Source organism: Perissodus microlepis, chromosome 17 (genome assembly GCF_051167445.1).
Source record: "Perissodus microlepis isolate ML-2025 ecotype Zambia chromosome 17, ASM5116744v1, whole genome shotgun sequence".
Taxonomy (NCBI): domain Eukaryota; kingdom Metazoa; phylum Chordata; class Actinopteri; order Cichliformes; family Cichlidae; genus Perissodus; species Perissodus microlepis.
The window spans coordinates 18952009-18965992 of record NC_140477.1 but is presented as its reverse complement, the minus strand read 5'-3'; the positions used below and the strand labels follow the sequence as shown (position 1 = coordinate 18965992).

General features: G+C 39.7%; 1 long non-coding RNA gene across 1 annotated transcript; it reads right to left on the bottom strand.

Annotated features, from left to right (window-relative positions):
• Positions 1–1627: 1627 nt before the first annotated feature.
• LOC146369481 (uncharacterized) lies at positions 1628–4966 on the bottom strand. Its single transcript, XR_014797365.1, has 3 exons — positions 4899–4966; positions 3721–3793; positions 1628–3621 (listed from the first exon to the last, which is right to left on the bottom strand). It is a non-coding gene; the product is annotated as an uncharacterized LOC146369481 (long non-coding RNA).
• Positions 4967–13984: the final 9018 nt, after the last annotated feature.

Here is a 13984-nt window from a genome sequence, read left to right as displayed (position 1 = left end):
AGAGCTGTAGTCTCAGATGAGATCAGAGCTACTGTAATTGATCATGTAGTAAATCATGGTCACTCAATGAGAGAGGCTGGTCAGAGAGTGCAGCCAAATCTGCAACGCTCTACAGTGGCATCTATTGTTAGAGTTTTCCGGCAAACCAACAGGTAACTTGTATTCTGCAAGGGCATTTGCACATTTCAGAAGTAAATAAGCTTTTGTGTAATTGTTGTTGCATTTCTGCTTAGGACTCAACGGTTACCTCACACAGGAGGGAGAGGACGGATTTTCACTGATGTGCAGGAAACTGCCATTGTTGATATGGTCATCAGAAACAATGGGATAAAACTCACTGAAATTAGACACAGAGTCTTGGCAGACAACGTTACTTTCGCAAATATTCACAGTGTAAGCATAACAACAATTTCTAGAGTCCTGAAAAAACATCAGGTCAGGATGAAACAGTTGTACACTGTGCCTTTTGAGAGGAACTCTGAACATGTCAAGCAACTCAGGAACCAGTATGTCCAGGTAAGATCACAATAAAATACAGATCTGTTTTTGAACAAAACCAAACACACACAAAGACAATTTTTACAAATTTACTACTGTAACAGCTTATGTTGCCTTGTGGATTTATGTTAGAGAGTCATGGAGATTTTCATCTTTGTGGATGAGGCAGGTTTCAACTTGGCCAAAGCACGGCAACGAAGGAGGAATGTGATTGGGAAGAGAGCCACGGTGAATGTCCCGGGCCAGAGGGGTGCCAACATCACAATGTGCGCAGCAATATCCACTGATGGACTGCTGTTACGCAGACCACTAATTGGGCCATACAACACTGAACACATACAATACAACCAAATTTCCCCTTGTGGGACATTTAAAGCATTATTCTATTCTATTTGTACGTATTGGATGTTCAAAGGACAGAAAAATATTCAAGTTTTTTGTCAGATTCAGACGCTTATGTCACACACATGGAAGAGAGCTGGCCACCTCATTTTGAAGTTTCAGACTAACTCCTACCTCCTGAGAGCAAAGCTGGGTTCTGAAAGAGATCAGATCCTACAAATTTAAATAAATCTTGTATGTGTGGGAGGAGGGAGGGGTGGTTAAGTCAGCCTCTTCCTACTTCCTAGTAGCTCAGAACTCCATAGTGTCTATACAAACATGCTGTAGTAAACAACTACCTCGCACCCCGAATTCAGCTCGAATACATTAAAAATGAAAAAACAAAAAATGCTAATGACCAGAATGCACACACTCAACTTGTTACATATTTGACAACATAGAAAAACAAGACAACAGTCTGAATGTTTTTATTTGATATTATTGTTTTATTTGATATATATGATATTTTGTATATGATATATATCTTAAAGCGCCAAATCACAAGTTTCCTCCCTGTTTGTACTGTAAGGTAAAAACAATGCAGTACTACAGAGAAACCCAACAATCAAATGATCCCCCTTTGAGCAAGCACAAGGCGACAGTGGGGAAGAAAAACTCCCTTCTGACAGGAAGAAACTTCCAACGGAACCAGGCTCAGAAAGGGGCAGCCATCCGCTGCGACTGGTTGGGGGTGATGGAAATGGATTTGGTGCTAAAATTCTGCTTCAAGATTTTAAAAGAAGCAAGGCAGCAGGAAAAAGCCAAAAATGTCATGTAATCATTGCTGCCCTTTAAAGCAGCACGTAAAGGGTTTTAAAAAAGCTTTTAACACTGCTGAAAAAAACCTGGAAATTTTGGACTTTTCTGGAGGACTGGGGAGCCCGAATTTCAAATGACTTATCACAGACTTGTCAAAAGATGAATCATTTGACATCGCAGCATTTAAGACATTGTCTGGGGAGCCAAACTCCTTGATGAGGGATTTGGCCATTTTCTTAATGAACTGATCCTTGTCATTTATCAGATTTATGGCGGACTCTGTGCTGCTGAGTTCAGGCTGTATCAACTCTGTCAGATGGTTGATGAGAGTGTGCATTTCTCTTGAAGTACTTGCGGTCTTAGCCACAGATTGCATGGTCTTAGACTTACATTTTACAAGAAGTGTCTTAAAGAGCAAAAAGGAGAGGTCAATGGACATTTTCTTAAAATCAGAAGACGACCCTGACACAACACCCATCTCTAATACTTCAAAGGAATCTTTAAGAGAGCCTGAAATGCTCGCAGAGCATTTTTCTGGAGAAACGCTCTTAGGTTTTGCCATTGGAGGTGAGTCAATGGATACCAGAGAGCATTTTTCTGGAGAAACGCTCTTAGGTTTTGCCATTGGAGGTGAGTCAATGGATACCAGAGAGCATTTTTCTGGAGAAATGCTTCCAGGTTTTGGTGTTGATGCTGCACATTCCTTTCCATTGTTATCTGACTCTGTTCTTATTTCCTGTGTTGGGGTCTGTTCTTTTAAGAATGTGCTGGATGTCCCCAGACACCCTCTCAGTTTTAATCATTTGATAACTTTCTTTTTTCTCCACCCACAGTAAAAGGTTTTGCAAAAACTTTTCTGCCGCGTCTTCTATGAGGACATAGAGGACTTCAGGAGAAAAGGGACGCTTTGAGCCATCTACTGTTTGTGGAGTCCTGGAGATGACTGTGTCTGAGAGGGATCTCCCGCTTTGAGCTACGGGAATTTCAACTCACTCAAGAAAAACTAATGTGCTAATCAGAGCAGAAGAAATGTTTAGCTTTAGGGCGTTGAAGTTTTGTCTACACTGTGGCTCTCTGCCATCTAGCTCAACTAACACACACACAGATAGACACGTTCTTTAATTACATTATTTGATTCCACAAATTGTATTAACATCTGACATTAACTCAACTTACAACTCCCTCGGGGGTTGCCTTGATCCTCCTAAGCATCACTGACAGAATTAACTCTTTCTCACCAATTTCCCTTAGCAACAATACATCACTGCAGTTGTCCACAGCTGGAAGGTCTCAAGAGTGCAAAAGAGTGTAGCTTGGTAACTAGATAGAAGTGCTGGAAATTCTCATTGGATCATGTGTAGCAGCTAATAGCTAGTCATGGTCTTTCTGCTAGGAGGAAGCTGGGATTTAGTTTCTTGTTAAAGACTCTTTGAACAGCTAGTGATTGAAGGCTGTATCTCCTCCACAGCAGTTGTGCCACTTAGAACTCAATTTGATAGAACCACTAGGATACTTTATAAGTGGTTTTCTTTTGAATCCACAAATTTCAGCTGTTTGTATTGTAACTTAAAAATGTTCAAAACCCAAATGTGTTTTTATGGGTTGAGATGTTATTGTTGTTGCTCTTGTGTATTTATTTATTTATTTTTTATCGTAAACTACCCAATTACACCATTCATGAGTAATGGAAGCATTTGCATTGATTCACGATTTCAAATGAAAGCAGCATAAGATGCTGATGGTGCACCAAACTAACCATGACAAGCACAGGCAAAACAATTCTAATGTGCCACACTAAAATGACGCGCCATCTTCTCTGCTTGGTGAACGGATAAAGGTGCGAGGTTGGGGCAGAAAACTGTGCAGTCCTACATCTCGTCTAAACCGTAGTCCTCCTCAGGGAAATCCCCCACAGTCACACTCAGGGGCTTCACAAACGCACCGTATTTGCTCTCGCACTCAAAGTACTGCTTCCCTTCGACACTACAGAGATACAATAAACAAGGCAGAGTCAAAAATCAGGACCAGCGTCACTGAAACTTTGAATTATTTAAAAACAAAGCCAGAAAAAGGCCCTCTTACGTTCCATTGTGTTTGCCCAGTGGTTCATCGTACTTCACACCCACCCAGTAGCCCGGCTTGAAATCTGTTGTTCCTGCAAGAAATGCAACACTTATTGAGCTCTAGCAGGGCATATTAGGAAGACTTTGACTTCACAATAATGATATTATATGAAAAAAGAAGTGCAAACCCCCACCAAAGCAGCTCACTCTCTGGGAAGTATTTACTTTTAAGGAACTAGTATTTTAATTTCCTAGAAGTTTGTAGTGCAGTAAAAATAACACATTTTGGGGTCAACTTGAAAGAAAGGCAGATGTGAAATGTAAGAGTGAGGTCAGAGGTCACTTGCTATAGTTTGACAATACACACCAGACTTGTCATAGTTATAAGCCTTCTTGTCAATTATCAACCAACAAAGTTGATAATCATTAAGTTAACCTTGAAGACCTTGGCAGATGTCAGTTTTAATGGACTGTTAACATGACCCCCCTCTACACCACTACAAAGTTTTAGAAGAATTCATTCAAAACTTTTTAAGCCATCGTACAGACAGAAAGAATGGCACGCATGGAAATGCTAACAACAACATAACCTCTTTGGGGACCTTATTGAAGTTAACAAACTACCTAAACTGAATCACTTTTATTTGCTATGTTTTTGGAGGGTGACACTTGGCGATAGTACTCAGGTAAAGCTGCTTTCAAACTAAACTAGAACATGTTCACCTCACAGGAAATGTAATTAGATTTTCTAGGCAGACTTAAAACCTGCTAATAAAATAGATTAAACAAAACAGTAGGGTTAGGTTAATTGGAAACAATAAATTGCCCATAGGTGTGAATGCAGGAGTGAATGTGAGTGCCAATGTGTTAGCCCTGCGACAGACTGGCGACCTGTCCAGCATGTACCCTGCCTCTCGCCATAAAACAGCTGGGATAGGCTCCAGAGCCCCCCACGACCAAGAAAAGTATAAGCGGAATCGGATGGATGGATGGATGGACAAAACACACAGAATCCAAACGTGATATTTAGCGTACTAAAAAAAAAAAGTTTGTCCTCCACTGACATCACAGATTTGGGAATGGGCCTTAGATAAATCACAGCAAAGTCTGCTCTGCAGGACAGAAAATCCTCAGCAACACAGGGTTTACACTAATGTCCTACACAAAGTAAACCAGCTCAGCTTTATCCACACTTACCAACATACATGACTGTGCCAAGCTTCGTGGGCTGACCGGTAGTGATGGGTCGGTCGCGAACAAAATGGCTCTTAGAGCCGGGTCTTTGACGTGAACGACGCGAGCCGGCTCCTTATCGCGAGCCGTGGGTTTTTTTTTTTTTCTTTCTCTCACTCTCTCTCTCGCACTTTTTTCGGCTTCACTCAGCATGCGAGCCTTGTGCTTTATGCTGGGAAGAGGGGCGGTAGTTGCACTCAGTAGCACAGGAACAGAGCAGGAGGGAGAGAGAGAGAAAGAGAGCCAGGGACAACAACGTCACATTAGAAAGGTATAGTAATCATCCACAACTATTTTCAGTTGCAGATGATAAAGGATTCAGAAAGTTTATACATACAGGTCCATATGACAGAGAATGTGCATCTTCTTTTTGTTTTCATATTTTAATTTATATTTAATTGTGTTGTGATTTGCAGTGTTTTGTGTTGTTTCACTTTAAATTGGTTTAAAAGGAAAAAGCTGAAAATTTAAATAGTTAAAAGTTGAACTGTGACTAGTAGGTTTTTGTATTATATGATTTATTTATTACATTTTATGTGGCGTGAATAAATAAAAGTATATTTACGGTGGCCCCTACAGACAAAGCACGTACAAACTTCAAATCACGTACGAACCCTGAAGCACATACAAACCCTGAAGCACGTACAAACTCCAAAACACGTACAAACTCCAAAACACTTAAAAACTCCAAAACACGTAAAAACATGTACAAACTCCAAAACACGTAAAAACTCCAAAACACGTACAAACTCCAAAACACGTAAAAACTCAGAAGCACATAAAAACTCAAAACACGTACAAAAGACAACAGAAGTGCTCCAGGATGCTAGGGGCAGTGTTGAACTTCTGTTACCTAGTGGCTACACAAGCCAGCAAGTACCAACGACCGGATTTGGTGTGTGGTAATAACAGGTAAATGAACTTTTTTTTAAATTTTATTTGACTATATATGAATGGTTGTGTATAAATACACAAACAATACACATATGCTTTCATACTTTCAATTGTGTAATTTAAGTGATCTAGGTAGCTCTGTTTTGGAAGTTCAGAGCTACCTAGTAGGGGTGGGTTTTTATAATCGATTCATCGATTAAAATCAATTCTGGCTTGGATAACGTGAAATCGATTCATTAAAATCCTGAATCGATTTTTTTAATTGTGTGGATGCTTTAAGCATCCACACTATTGAGTTCCTCTTGGGACTTCCGTACACTTTTGGCACTTAACTACTTCCACAATTTTCAGCCGATTTTCACCGTTCAAATTTTAAACTATTCTGCTATTTCTGCTAATGTGTGCTATGTCTTTTGGTATTTTTCACTATTATACTTTTTAAAATATTAAGCTTAATTTGTCCCATTGAAATGAATGGGAAACTTCTGCAATTCTGCTAAAATTTGCTTGTTTTTGAAACTTAACTATTTCCTCATATTTTCACGTTGAACAACCATTCAAACTTTAAAATGTTCTCAAATTATTGGGCTATTCAGGTATAAATCAGCTTTTTCAAATCTTTTACCGTTTTGCTTTTATGCCTCTTAAAGTTTTCAGTTGCAAAATTGTGATTTTTCACAAAATACATGCGTTGTTATGGTTGCTATGCACTTGGCTTCCAGTGTGCCACTGAAGGTTTTGCAGTCTTCTCTTCATGTCCGAACAACTTCTTGCTACTTGCTCAATTTTCACTCAACTTCCACAAATTATACATGAAAACGTAGGTATTTTTGCTGGCTTTCAGAAAATGTCACTATCATTGTTGTGGGATTTATAGAATTTTGGCAAATCTCCTCAGACCAACACAAAGTCTCAAAACTCTCCATATAAAGTCAATGGAGAGTTTGTTCAAAATCACCGCTGGATTTCTGTAATGAGAGGCATATTCGAATTGTCATATCTCCTTAACGAAGCGAAGTTAAGACATGAGGCTTGTCCCGGTATATCTTCAGACACTCCTGATGCTCACAATTCAAGAATTTTTTTCTCACCTATTACCGTTCTGAGATGAGTTGGACTTGTTTGAGGGTAGGAAATTCGTCCTTCGCTCAGATTTCTTCAGATTTCAAACTCTGGAAATGAACCACTTTTTTCTCTCATCATATCTTTTTGATGGTTTTCCACAGAGACCTGAAAATTTCCATGACTGTTCACCAAAGCCTGCTGTCTCTTACGGTGAAAGAATGATATCGATACTCCAAATAGATTTAGAGTTACAAAGCGTTGTTTGAGGGCAAGTCAAGGCAGTTTTCGCTTCGCTCTACTCCGTTATGGTGCATTACAAGTCAAATATCTTCAATAATTCATATTTTAATGATAAATTGTCAACACTTGAAGATTCTCCCATCTCTTCTGAACAAAAGAATGACCGTTCTAGCCCCTACGGTTAGGAAATTATGGCCATTTGTTTGAGGGGAGTCGTCACTATGAGAAATAGACTGCAATAATCCCGTGTCTCTCTGTGCTGCGTGCACCTGTTTTGGCGGGAAAAAGTACACAGCCTCTCTGATTGGTGGATTCAAATTCAGCAGCTCTCTCCCTGTGTGTGTGTGTGTGTGTGTGTGTGTGTGTGTGTGTGTGTGTGTGTGTGTGTGTGTTTAGTGGGCGAGAGAGAACCCTACCCTTATTTGGCAGCATGTCATTGTAGGATTTAAATTGAATATAGTTAGACTGGTTGACTGGATTAGAGCCTGTGTTTGTGTGTCCCTCTGTGCATTTGTGTTTCAATATGCCTCCATATTTGTAATTTTGTAAGTTATTACTATTCTGCTAAATCATAGTATTTCTGGTACTTTTCGGTACTTGTGCTAAATACAGTATTTCTGCTAAATCATACTATTTCTGCTAAATTATAGTATTTCTGCTTTTTATACTATTTGTGCTAAATTATAGTATTTCTGCTTTTTATACTATTTGTGCTAAAACATAGTATTTCTACTAAATGTAGTATTTATGCTTAATCATACTATTTCTGCTTTTTATAGGATTTGTGCCTAATATAGTATTTCTGCTTTTTATAGTGTTTGTGCTAAAACATAGTATTTCTAGTAAATGTAGTATTTATGCTTAATCATACTATTTCTATATATTACTGCCAGGTCCCCAGGCAGCCAATCCTCTGTGAGGCCTGAGACATTCAAATTTACATATCAGGGCCTGCACGGGTTCCCAGCCAGCCAATCATATCTTAGGCATGACACATTCAAATTTACAAATCAGGGCCTGCACGGCTTCCCAGCCAGCCAATCATATATGTGGGCTGAGGCATTCAAATTTGCATATTGGGGCCTTCGTGGCTTCTAAACCAACCCGTCACCCATGTCATATATCTCTAAAAATTCATATTTTAATGATAAATTGTCAACACTTGACGATTCCCCCATCTCTTCTGAACAAAACGGTGTAAGAATGACCGTTCTGGCCAATACAGTTAGGAAATTATGGTCATTTGTTTGAGGGGAATCCTCACTATGAGAAATAGACTACAAAAATCCTGTCTCTGTGCTGCGTGTGTGCACCTGTTTTGGCGGGAAAAAGTACACAGCCTCTGGATTCAAATTTAGCAGCTCCCAGGCTGCTTGACTGAAAACATGCTTCTCTCTCCCTGTGTGTGTGTGTGTGTGTGTGTGTGTGTGTGAGAGAGAGAGAGAGAGAGAGAGAGAGAGAGACCCTCTTTAGGGCAGCATCTCATTGTTGGAAAAAAATATAATATATTCAGACTGGTTGACTGGCATAGACCCTCCGTGTGTCTCTCTCTCTGTGCATTTGTGTATACATATTTAATTTTGTGTGTATCTGTTGGCTGTTCCTTCTTGTTTTTTAAATTTATTTTTATTTCTTTATTTTTTTTTTCACAGGTGAACAACAATTAGTTTTGAGGGAATTTAACCATGTTCCGTTTTTTTTTTTCAGCTTGTCATCTTACTTTTCCAGTATTTTCACTTAAGTTATTACTATTCTGCTCAATCATAGTATTTGTTCTAAATCATTGTTATTATGCTATATTGTAGTATTTCTGCTAAATCATACTATTTCTACTATATTATATTTTTCTTTCTAAATATAGCATTTCTGCTATATAATTATATTTCTGCTATCTTATAATATTTGTGCTAAACCAGAGTATTTGTGCTGAAACATAGTATTTCTGCCAAATGATAGTATTTCTGTCAAATTATAGTATTTGTGCTAAAACATAGTATTAATTTAAAATTACAATATTCATAGTTCATCACAGTGTCTCTGGTAAATCACAGTATTTCTGCTCTGTTGTACTATTTTTCTAAATCATAGTGTTTCTGTAATGCTTAAGTATTTTTGGCTAAATATATTCTTTCTGTTATCTTATACTATTTCTCCTAAATTCTTGTATTTTTGAGAAGTTATCATGTTTCTGGTAAGTTACAATATTTCTGCTAAGTTCTGCTATGCTATTGCATTTCTGCCAAGTATTATGTTTCCTCTAAGATATTGCAGTTCTGCTAAGTTATTCCATTTTAGCAAACTTCTTTTGCTTCTGCAAAGTTTTTACAATTTCTGCAACTTTTCAGCTTTTTCAGCTAGTTTTTGCATACAGCTTCAGCTTTAAAGCATCCACACTGCATTTTCGCAGGAAATGCAAATTTTTCTAGTATAAATTTATTTTGCCCGAATTTCCAGAATCTCAGGTGAAAGATCACAAAATTTCAATAACCACCAAACAGCTAAGACAGTAAATGAGAGCAGGAACACGGATTCTGCACAAAGACATAAACACACAGCGTGGACCCGCGGATCAGAATCAGTTAGATGTCGCCTTTCTCAGCTGACGGTCGGGGCTGAAAGCCGACAGCTCGCTGATCCTGATCTGTCGGCGGGTCCGCGCTTTGTGTTTACGCCCTTTTTGTGCTGATTCTAAAGCTGTTAGTCTGATCTCTCTCCAAACAATATTGACTGAACCAGCAGCAAAAGAAGATCCAAACTACCCTTCACATAAACATCGTCATGAATTCACTCTGACTTTTGCTGTTTTGCTAACACCAGGATAAAATCACACTTCATGCACAGCTCTCTTTCTCTCTCTCTCTCTGTCTGTCTGTTTTCTGCATTATTCGCTTGCTTGTTACGCACAAGTCTACCGTTATTTGCAGCGCTGTCGGCCGCTGGGTTTTTTTTTTCGTTTTACATATTTCCGAAAAGAAAACCTAATTCAATACTGAACAAATGGAAACTTTTTAAAATTATGCAAAATGCAAAACGCTTAGCCGTGTCTCTAATAAAACCGCTGTAACTTCAGAGGTAACGTTCATATGTTCATTAATGGTATTCTTTCGTTTTTGATGTACTGCAGAATATTTTTATAAAATCCCAGGCCAGGAAAATCACCTTCATGTTTTTCTGTCTTTTATCTTCAGCTACTTTGACACGAAGGCCTCGCTGTGACGCTCACACCTTTGATAAAGTCTCGAAAGTGTCAGCTTCCTTTTTATAGATACAAAAATATGTAAATGTACTGATCTGAATTATACTATTTCTGACTGTCAAAATTTCCCAGATTCAAATCGAATCGAATCAAATCGTGGATCGAATCGATTCGGGACCTTGTGAATCGGAAACGAATCGATTCTAGAAATCAGTGACGATACCCAGCCCTACTACCTAGATCACTTATGCTAGAAATGCTAGAAATGAGTTTTGGAGTTTGTATGTGCTTTTTGGAGTTTGTACGTGTTTTGTCTCTAGGGGCCACTGCATATATTTATATATAAACATATATAAATAAAACCACTTTTTTTTTTTACATTAGTAATTCCTTTTGTGCATAATTTTATATTATTGTTAATAATAAATAAATTAAAGCAACAAAACAACCTGAAGAGCCGGTTCGGAGCCGAAAGAGCCGGCTCGTTTTAGTGAGCCGAACCGAAAGAGCCGGTTCTCTAAAAAGAGCCGGAAATCCCATCACTACTACGTAGAGAAGGATCCTGGTGTGATTTGTCTCTCAGAAACAGTTCATAACTTCCCTTCAACTCATTCATATCACCTAAAAGGTAAACCTGTTTCTCCATCACCTGTTCAGCTCAGCTGGTTTCCTCTTTCAAGCGCAAAGTGGGCAATAAACAAACAAGAGAGACGGGACTTGCGTCAGAAAAGCAGATTATCTGATCATTTGTTTGATCTATTGAATTTATTTATTGAAAATGACTTGAAGAAAGACAAGAACATTTGTTGTCTTTTCTTTATTTTGTGCCAAATTAGTTCCAAATCAATAAATGAGCGGTAGAAGCTACGGTTCACAGATGGAAAATGTAAAACACTCACTTGCCACAGAACATGTTGCTTTTTGGTCAATGTGACGGACCAAAAAGCAACAACGTTATTGTATCCAATTGATCCCTATGAGCGACCGTGGAGAGGAAAAACTCCCTGGCAGAACCAGGCTCCAGGAGGGCGGCCATCTGCCTCGACTAGTTGGTGGATAAGTGAGTGTTTTTTGTGCATATTACATATTTACTTACTGTGCATGTTATATCAAATAATTAAATGACATATTTACTTACCTGAAGCAGATGTGATGTGCATAATTAGCTAAGGGGACTCAGGGCACGGCATTTATTAATAATTACATTTCATTATCTATATCTTTACCACACATTTGCCACACAGGTGTAGATACTGTAGGTGGAGTGAATGCCTAAATTGTACTGATTAGAATATCGTGGACATTCAATGCTAAGATTCAGCATACTGAATTAAATAGTGAAGCTGAAGGATGAACGCTAACTTTTTTCCACTCAGTCAAAGTTAACGTGAGGACTCCCGATATCCCGGATAAGGACAAGTCACGTGTAATCACATGGCAGGATGCTGTAAAAGGACCAAACTTTTGTCAGGAGAACAACTGAGATAATCCATCCACAATATAAGGGTTAGTCATTAATGCATCGCCTGGGCTGTAGTTACATCGTAAGGTTTGGGGACATTCCCCCAAAAAACTGACTGAGTTTTAAAATGCAGTAATAAAAACCGAGGAAGCAGACAGTGATCACTGACTGTTTTTAGGGGCTTGTTGAGATTAAATAGAACAAGATATTAAGCATTAAAACATGTTAAAAACACAACAGCTTTATTAAACGTAGAGTAATTTGGGCCCGGAAGCAGGATTTATTATGTCATCACTTAAAGACCGGATAGTTAAACCATGAGCTAATTAAAAGTAAAATAAAAATTTAAACTGGATACAAATATTTTAGGCAGAAGTAGTTAAAAAAATTTGTGAAAATGCCACACAATAATGAGCAGCCTTCAAAGTGGTTTCTGAATGTGAAGGCTGCTCATGTATGCTGTGCGGCTTACCTGTGTCTGCTGTTTCTGAAATACGTCTCTGAGTCTTCTTTCCACTTCACAACGGGATTTATCTGAGACGCTTTCTTCCCACATCTTTTTGAATTTCCTCTGTTTGACCAGGTCTTTTAGGATGGCCTTTCCATGAGCTCTGCAGAGAGATGCAGTTTTAATCAACACTTTAGTTTCTAAGTAAATGCAGAGAATTTATCAAAAGAAAGTAAAATAGAAATGTCAGCCTATAATTGTTAAAAGTTCACACTGACCTGACTTCAGAGGAAGCATCCTGACACAGTTCACTGACAGCCAACAGGAAGCATTTGGTGAAAATCTGTCCTGCAGACAGGACTTTCTCCGCTTCCATGAATTTATTGATGATAAGGAGCCCCAGTGCGGCACCAGCTCTCACGAGAACACTCTTATGTCTGAGGAAGGAAACACAGACAAATCCACTCAGTGTGTTTGATTTTCACCTGATCTGATTGTGATGCTGGGGTCACAGATACACTTCACAGGTGTGAACTTACTTCAAACCCATAGTCACCAGGCTGTTTAGAAAGCGACTCGGGCTACAACCGTGAACCAGAGCTGTCAGAGCTTCCTTGGCATGCTGCTGAATGAACACATTGGTGTTTGCCCTTGCAAACACCCGGAGTAAACTCTCACAGGTCCATTCAGCTTCTTTGTCCATCCTCTCTCTGAGGTGTACACACAAATATATTACGGTGTCCAGTGCCGCACAGGACACACAAGAGCGATTGTTTTTAATCTAAAGAATCAGAGGAAATTTCAGCAGTTAGAAATCAAACCTGTTACAAAACTGCATGAGACAGGGCACGCTTGCAAACATGGACAGAAGAGAGTGGCAAAAACACAGATGTAGAGAGAAAAACAGCTGGTATACCTCTTGTGTCACCCCCAAGCAAACTGTACGGAGGTTTAACTCCAACTCCTTTTGGTGATGCCGCGCCAGGGTGCGAATGTATCGTAGCCCCTGTATCTTTTTTTTCCTGTAGGAACATCAAATAGTTTTAAAACTCATATCCTCACATTAAAATGAAAATAATTAATGATAACAGAAGAAAATCATTTTACCAGTCGTCCTGACTCAGCAGGCTGAGGCTCAGCCGGAGAGTCTCTGAAGGATTCGAGACTGGCTGAAGCTCCTCCCCTAACTTTTTGTCAATTGACAGGAGGTACCCCATGATAAGCCCTTTAAAGTCCACCTCTGGAGGGTGTCTAACAACCCTTCGAGGTTTCCTTTGTTCTGGAGCTGGAGTTTGAGGAGGAGCTGGAGGAGCTGGAGGAGCTGGAGGAGCTGGAGGAGCTGGAGTTCGAGCAGGGGCTGTAGCTCCAGCCCCTGCTCGAACTCCAGCTCCTCCTCCAGTTTGAGGCGCTGGAACTCGAGGGGGGGGCCGGAACTGGAGCTCCAGGAGGAGCTGGAGCTCGAACAGGGGTCGGAGCTACAACCCTTGCTCGAGCCCCAGCTCCTCTTCCAGCTCGTGGAGCTGGAACTCGAGGGGGGGCAGGAACTGGAGCTGGAGCTCGGGAAGGAAGAAGCCGCCGCCGAGCTGCAAGGGTTTGGGGCAGGTAGGCATCCACAATTTTTTGACGTGTTTGCTCCAATGCCCTAACCATATGTTGGGCTGTCACCAGCCTGACACCACCGGCGACTTCTTTGTCTGCACAGATTAGATCATGAAATATTTATTACTCACATTTCAGTTTGTTTG